A 9,166-nucleotide genomic window follows, 5' to 3' on the forward strand; every position below is an offset into this window, starting at 1 on the left:
TCTAGTTGATTTGAGTTCTGTGTAAAACTGCAAAACTTGGTTGTAAGACCATATTATGTGGTCCATTTTTGGATCATATCTTCAGTGATAAAAATTCTTACAATATTTTAAGTGTCATTCTGTGTTGAAAAGAGCTTTAACTGGCGACACCCATGGACTCTTTCCTCCTCTCGAAAGTTTCCAAAGCTAATTATCTAAGACAGAGAGAAATTTAATTAAATCAATACCTTTAGCAACAAAATAATTCTTAAGGAAGCATGCATGCTCCTTCTAAGAGACAAATGGACATGACTTAACCTTGGGAGATGTGATAAAGCTTTGAAGATGAAGTCTATCCTGACACACATTCCTTAAGCTAACTTCTTGCTAATCTACTGCATATTCATTGATAACAACAACAACAATAGCTGTAATAATAATAATAAATATGAAAAAGAATACCTGAGAGCTGTAGGAAACATGTCTCTATTAATGACTGGTTATGTTAGTGATGATAATTATGCAATAAGCCCTTCATCCCTTCATTTTCTGAAGGAACTGACATTTGCTGATGAACATAAGTAGGCCAGCTGTTCCTTTTTGGGGGATAAAATATAATATACATTTAAATCTACTCAAATTGCAGTAAAAATCCCCAAAGATGAAAGTCCTTCATTGAGGTACCTGAATTATAAATTCCTAAGTAATTAGAAAAAAATAATTTTGAGTACAAAGTAATGCATTCCAATATTTAAAAATGCTGTCTTATGTTTCCAAATAGCAATAATTTAGGAAGTGAGAAATAAAGACATAAAGACAATAATTTTACTACTTAATAGGGAATGTGATGGGTAATGAAGCAAGATTACAATTAAATTCTAGCATGCTGTGTCCTACAGGAAAAATCAGCTCTAATGTTTCTAACCTTTATCAGCTGGCAACACTACAGTTCTGATCTCATAAATAGTTATCTATTCTGTCCGTACGGCATTGATCAGGATTAATGCTACAAAACTCTAATGGAACAAATAATCTAGATAATCTTAAATGTAGAACACTGCATGATTATCACAGAATTGAAGAAACACTCTATGGATTGCAGCTTCACATGGTCAGAAACCTTTACAGAAAGCACTTGCCAAATTGCAATGTCTAAAATTAGGAACCTAAAATCATGTTCTGTCATCTCACTGTGCAGTTTAACTTTTTCATGAGTACTAAGCACTTCTGACCCTATTAATGTTAATGAGACTTAAAAGTCTGGGAAACCTCTGAAATTCTGGCAATTTTCTTTTCTATGGTTAATTTTAATTATAAAATTTAAAATTATAACAGATTTTTTTTCAGGTTTTCATTACATAGTGTCGGGATATGATGACAAGTTCAGGTTATTGCTGATTACTTGATCCGAACTGTTCAGTAAAGTAGTTGGCAGATCATGTCAACAAGTTAATGCAATAATTGTTGAACAACAGCCTTTCAGGGTGAAATCATAGCTGGACATCCAGCAACAAGTAGAAGCTAAAGCCCAACAGAGAAGTTGCTTTCTCAGATGTGGACCTTACACATCAACTGAGAAGAGCAAAGCTCCTACTCAAAGGGTCCAAACTATGTTAATCTAAAGTAGACTGGTGCTGCTGATACTCTGGACATCTGTGTTTTGGAGGAAGGAAATTAATATCCACCAACTGTAGTTGTCCTGTTAAGCAAATAAGTTTAGATTCTACATCAATGAGCAGTGTGGTTCTTTTCCATTAACAACCTCTTTGTCTTTCCTTGATGCCTTCCTGCAGACATCTTTCCTCCTGGTTGGTCTACACCTTGCAGAAAGGAGTTGTTTGGGAAGAAAGCTAAATAGAAGCATCCTAACAAAATGATAGAACTACATAAACCTTTTTAAAGCTGACACATCCCAAATTCATGGAATGACTGTGTCTCCATAACAAAGATAGGAATTGTGGGAATAGAGGACATATTTAACGTCCCCATTAATTTTCAACACTTTTCTGAATGGCATTCTACCTATACATTATGTTAATATATGTCTTTGTATCATTGCAGAGATGGTTGTGTAAAACAGTCAGAAAGATATACTGTATAAAGACTGAGAACTATACAAGGAAATTTTTAGTGAGTTTTGGTACCCAAGTCATGGGACTGAAGACTCCTTAAAAAATTTTAAAAACCAAACCAAATCAAAATTCCACTTATTAACCAAAAGTTAAGTGATTTTCTTCAGATGTTTCAATATATGTTGCCACACTTTAATGATTTTTTTATTCCTTAATAATCATAACATGTTCATTTCAATTCAATAAGTATATTTTTATTAAAGATTAAGTGGAACTTTAATCCAAACATGTATAATCATTTTTTTTTTCATGATTGCATTCTGAATAATACTATATCATTATGTTTTCATGAAATTACTGATGATCACTTTGGTTTGCAGTTTCTTTTCAATAAACTTTAACCAGCTATAAATATCTTTTCAGGAGTGTGATCTCAAGCTGATGGTTAACCAATGTTTTTTACCTTTTAATCCCTCTACTATAATACCAAAGTCACTCAGGAAGAAAAAACATGAAGAGGTCATCCACTTTATGTTGTTACTAATGATGAATTTCTATTTATCATGCACTTTATGTCATTTTGCTTGGAATTTATTTGCAGATATCATAGATCCAAATTAATTCCTGAGCATAATAGATCTGATTGCCCTTTGTTATCTCACTATAATATGGCCTAATTATTTTCCTTTTAATCATTTTTTGTGGTTTCAGTTGGACCAAATCATACAGTAAAATTCTGTATACTTTTCTCAGTGTTTGTTGCCTTCTCCCCCCATCCCCTTACACCTACTTCTACTGATATAAATGCTGTTTTTCCATCCTAGGTCATCATTTATATGAGAGCTACACATATATTTCATTTTTTAAGGATCTGAAATATACTCCACTCAAATTTTAGTTATGAAAGAGTACACAAATCTGACTATTAGGGAACAGTGTAGACTTCCACAATTTTCAGCAGATATTTGAAATACTGAATACGGTACTTGGCCAGATGAAATATTTACATATCAGGGGTTTCTTTTTTTTCTGAAACTGGATGAGGTCTTACACTGTTGAACCACGTATCGCTTTGGGATGGTTTGAATCCCAGTCATATACCATCTGTAAATGTACATATTTCCTTTTGACTAGTTTCCTGAAAGGTCAAATGTGGCTGAATGACTCTTCTGGTAGATTTTTAAGTCTATCAGTGCTTTGAGGGGGGTCTGCTTACAATTTTGAAATAGTGAGCTTAAAAAATATGAAAAAGCTTTTGTAAATTTAGCACTATACATTCCAAAAACATATATTTCATAGACTAAGTAGGAGCTAGTAAGTATTAGAAAAAAGAATTCTTAAAAAGCAGAGTGAGATAGAATAGAAAAATTAAAGATTTTTAGATTAATCTGTTCTCTGCCTACAGTGACCTTTTCTTCAGATTTACTCTTAGTATAGGAATGCAATGTTTTTTGGGACCTCAAAGAAATCTACCCTGTGCTCTCTGACTCTCCAGGGAAAGAATTGTCTGCCATTACATCTGAGACTCCTTGTTTATCTTTACCCTCTCTCTTGCCCACAGTCTTTTGGAAATGGAAAATGTTCTTTCTCCTTCCAGACATTCTAATGCATTAGCCCTGATAAAACCAAGAGATAGTCTTTAAAAAAAAACAAGTAATGAAAGATAACACATATGAGAGCATCGTATCTCTCCATAACTTGTCTTCCCATAATTTTTCTGAGTTTGGGAAATATGCGAGATATATACTAAAAAGAGATTTTTACCTTACCCTGACAAAGCACATAACCTCACAAACTTTATCAAAGACACAAAATAGCCAGCAGCATAAGTAACAGTTGCAAAATCAATATTTGAAGACATATCTGCATGGCAATACACAGGGAGAGTACATAGACCATTTGAAACAAACTTGGACTTAGAACTGTAAGAAATATTATCTCTCAACATAGCAGTCTGACTGAGGAGCTGGATATGTATTAGCTTAAGCACATCAATGTGCTAACAGCACATTTGTACTATACATGGTAATTCTACTTTTTGATCACCACTTCTACACCCGCATGATACCACTGAGACAAAACTGTACAGCAGACGATGAGTATCTTAACAAGGCATTTCACTGTTTCACACTGATGTATTACAAATGCACATACTCTGGTTCTTCATGCATTGAAAATTTGCGGAGAGTTCCAAAGCCTTGAAACAACAATTTGTCTTTACTAAACTTTTATTGGATACAAATAGAGATGATTCACTTTTACCTAATACTAACAGTACCTTTAATCTCACATAATTCAACCATTTAAATTTTTTTCATTTTATTCTTACATTATATCTATGTTTTGTGTTATGAGCTACAATTCAGTGCTGTGTTTTACTCATTATCTGAGGAAGTATTTGAATCATTTTATGCAATTTTCTGCTTTATGTGTATTTGAAATATTATAAACTTCTAAAAGCTGAAGAAACTGTCTGGTTATAGCACAAAACTATGGCATAGTCTAACAATTATGGGAAAGCACTTTTGTTAACTGACTCTCTTCAACTTTACATATGAACAACAGTGACAAATAGCACTTATCTTATTAATACTTCACTACTAATCCATCAGCTTTAACTAAGTCTCAAATGACCTAAAGCTCTCAAGTTTTCAGCCAATACCCTGCCTTAGCTTACATGCTTCAACAATTTTGTTAGCTTTCTTTCTACATATATAATGCAGAGATAAACAGATCCACTGGGGCTATGTCTTGTCTTCAATATTCAGTAGATTAAATGAAGCCTTAGTCTGAGTAAAATGAAAAAAGAAGTAGCAATGGTAAACACATACACAACATGGAGAAAATAATATTGTACATCACAAGGGAGAATCAAATGCAGTTTCAGTATTTGATAATTTCCTCCAAGTTAAATTATATCCAAGAATTGTATATGAAAGTCACATATTTTTTACCAATATGAAAATAAATTAGATTTTATTTCTATGTAAATTGCTGCAGGGAGAGAAGAGGATAGAAATGTGATTTTTTAAGAATACAAATTAAAGTCAATGTCATCAACTGAAAAAAGTGAACAGCATATGCTATATAGGAACAGGGATATCTCATGTCAGTTCTCACCACATATGACTGATCAACAAATCCCTACAACAGAAGACTTAGATGAGATGGGCACAGGCAATGTGCTAATGAAGAGAGGGAGAGAATATAGGGAGTAACTACAGCTGTTACAAAGAAAGCTAAACTCTCGACAAAAAGGAACCATAAGCTGGCTTTTGTTTTATACAAAAGGCTGTGTCAGTTGGGTGGATCAGATATTTTTTAAAAAATGGCCTTCCCTGAGTAAAAAAAGAAGTGTAAATGTCTTCCCAAGATAGTCAGACCAGCATGGAGGAAGTGTCTCAGTGTCTCAGTCCAAGTTAGAGTATAAAAAAACAACACAATAAACAAAGATATCAATGGGCTTGAGCTTGTTTCAACTGTATATTCCTTACCAGTAACTGGAGATATTCAGTGTCATGATGGTGAACACATAGAGATTTTACCCTGATGTTTCACCTAACCCTGAAGATAGGTCTACCTTTTTGAATTGCTTATAGGATAAGTAACAAACTGCAAAACTTTAAATAAAGGCCTAAATTTAGATGTAGAGAGTAGTCAGTTGCCTAAACACAGACATCTAGTGCTGTCTGAGATGATCTCCAGTAAAAGATCTTAAGGAAATATAAATGTCCCAAAATACTGAGGAAAAGAGAAAGAGAAAGAGAAAGAGAAAGAGAAAGAGAAAGAGAAAGAGAAAGAGAAAGGGAAAGGGAAAGGGAAAGGGAAAGGGAAAGGGAAAGGGAAAGGGAAAGGGAAAGGGAAAGGGAAAGGGAAAGGGAAGGGAAGGGAAGGGAAGGGAAGGGAAGGGAAGGGAAGGGAAGGGAAGGGAAGGGAAGGGAAGGGAAGGGAAGGGAAGGGAAGGGAAGGGAAGGGAAGGGAAGGGAAGGGAAGGGAAGGGAAGGGAAGGGAAGGGAAGGGAAGGGAAGGGAAGGGAAGGGAAGGGAAGGGAAGGGAAGGGAAGGGAAGGGAAGGGAAGGGAAGGGAAGGGAAGGGAAGGGAAGGGAAGGGAAGGGAAGGGAAGGGAAGGGAAGGGAAGGGAAGGGAAGGGAAGGGAAGGAAAGGGAAGGGAAGGAAAGGGAAGGAAAGGGAAGGAAAGGAAAGGAAAGGAAAGGAAAGAAAAGAAAAGAAAAGAAAAGAAAAGAAAAGAAAAGAAAAGAAAAGAAAAGAAAAGAAAAGAAAAGAAAAGAAAAGAAAAGAAAAGAAAAGAAAAGAAAAGAAAAGAAAAGAAAAGAAAAGAAAAGAAAAGAAAAGAAAAGAAAAGAAAAGAAAAGAAAAGAAAAGAAAAGAAAAGAAAAGAAAAGAAAAGAAAAATTTCTGTTGGAAGGAATCTGCAATGATCATCTAGTCCAACTGCCTGAACACTTCAGTGCTTAAAGTTAAAATGTATTATTAAGGGTATTGTCCAAATGTCTCCAAAACACTGACAGTCTTGGGACATTAACCAGATCTCTAAGAAGCCTCTTTTTGAATAACTTCTCTGTAAAGTAATGATTCTTAATGTTCAGTCTAAACCTCACGTGGTACTGCTTTAGATCATTCCCATGTGATTTATCACTGGTTACCAAGAAAAAGAGATCAGTATCTCTGTCTCCAATTCTCCTCAAGAAGAACTTGTGAACAGCATTGAGGTCACCCCTCTGTATCCTTTTCTTCAAACTAGACAAATATAAAGGCCTTAAGCACTCCTCACAAGACATTCCTTCCTGCCCTTTCACCAGCACTGTGGCCTTCCTCTGGATGCATTCAAATACCTTAATATCCTTCTTAAATTGTGAAACACAGAACTGCACTCATTACTACAAGTGAGGCCACATCAATGCTAAATAAAGTGTGATAAGCACCTCTTTGAACAGCCTGTTATACTGTACTTGCTGCATCCCAGGATGCATCCTGGCTGCCAGGACACGATGCTCATTCATAATGAGATTGCTGTTGACCAGCATCCCCTATCTCCTAGGTCTGTGTAGATGGCTCAGAAACTCAGAAACTCAGTTGTCAAAATGAACAAGGCATCTAAGCAAATGAATTACCCTCAGGTGGGATTCAGATCTAGAATATCAACCTTTTACTTTAAGTATCTAAATACACGTATCTATATGAACCATGTGGATAAGATCTCATATTCAGTGGACACCTTGAGCTATTCAGTTTGAGTCAGCTGATGTGAAAAAATACATAATTGCATGAAGAAATAACTTAATGCTTATTCAAGATATTTTATTAGATTTTGTAACTTCAGTTTGCAACTTAACACTGAAGAAAGAAGGTTTTCCCATTCAAATTCACATTTATTTTGCATTATCTCTAGTGATGAAAGCTAATTTTGTAGCTCTGAAGGAACATTAATGTTTGCAACACTAAATGCATCAACAGAAGAAAATCTTGAATATTGTAAGAAATTTAATCTATTAATTACATTATTACAATCTAGAACTGAAGTGTCCAGATCTTGCAGTCAAAATATTATACAAGAAATATGAAAACTTTTTTAAAAAAAACCTTGCTTTAATTTTATTTTTTTGTAAAAAAATGAATAAAACCAGAAAACATGTAACCAATCAATAAAGACAAGCTCTGTAATGGGAAATTATAAAAGAAAAGGTTATATTTCATTTTACCTATAGCTGCTCTTTGTGTCTACACGTTAATATGGAAAATGAGAGATGCAAGTACAAAAAGCTCTTGTATCTACATTGGCAGGACTGTGAAATAAATTTCTTTCCTTTTCATACATAAGTATTTATACAGAAATTTCTTTCTTTTTTCTCTACAATTTAATTGCACAGTTTATACATAAGGAGGAGTCTGTGTGGACATTTTCATATGCAAGATCTTAAACAATAAAATGCATAAGAAGTACACGTGTGAAGTAATGTACAGACAGTACAGCTTAGAACTGAGAGCAATCTATAGTGATTAACCTCTCTTCTTCTCTGTGACAGAATTGATTGTAGCTTATATGTTTTTACAATGATGGTTTCCTATGGGAAATTATTTCCTATTTTTCTTAATATGTATAGTTTGAAGTATCCTGCAGTTACATAGGAATAAAGAAAACTTTAGTTCACAGCAAGATCATAAGGTAATACTATATCTCAATACACTGATTTCCTTGCTGTTTTGAGTCCTCTTACATAGTATACTTTAAATGAAAGAGCTACTCTTTTTAGTACATCAGTGCCTCGGATATTATTCTCCATTCTTTAAGAACAATTAGAACCCGGTACTTCATTTACAGACAGTATTCCTCTTTTAGAAAAAAAGCAATCTAGAAAAGGCACATATTTTACTTCATTGGTTAGGTATTCTGTATGCTGTAAGCAGAAAGATTTTAGCTATATTCTTTAAAAAGTAAGCAAAAAATCTTAATTCTTTTTCTAGACCACTGATATAAATGTAAATGATCTGAACACTTGTTTTCTCATCTCATGGCCCAAAGTTCCATCAACTAGCTATATATCATACGTAATATCATTATATATACTTATATAATATGATTCTATAATGTCTTAAACATTACTTTGTATGTCCATCTATACCTTAAAAATTCTATTTTCTTTACTCTTATTGAAGGGGAATCAGTAGATCAAATATAAGACTATATAGCCTATACATGTAAGCTGTCCAGAAGATTAAATCTTGTTCAAGACCTTGATATCATTATGCACAAAAATGAGATCTGGGAATTAAAATATGAGCTTTCCTTAGGAGGGAGTTTTGGAGAGGACCAAGGAAATATACTTGTGATCATTTAGCAAAAAGTGCAAAATTGGTGGGAGATGGGATCTGGAGTGGAGAAAAATTACAACCTGCTTTCTTTTGATTTTGACCACACCATTAGCCCAGACTGCTTTGAGTTTTCTGACTACTCAATATATTATTCTCTACTTTGTCCGTCTCGACCAAAAAAAAAAAAAAAAAAAAATCAAGAAATATATTAATGACTGTGTTTCAAGCTCTTCCTGCTCCAGTAGTCTCTTCAAACTGCCAGAAAGGATTCTGACAGTCACAGT

Source organism: Colius striatus, chromosome 1 (genome assembly GCF_028858725.1).
Source record: "Colius striatus isolate bColStr4 chromosome 1, bColStr4.1.hap1, whole genome shotgun sequence".
Lineage (NCBI taxonomy): Eukaryota > Metazoa > Chordata > Aves > Coliiformes > Coliidae > Colius > Colius striatus.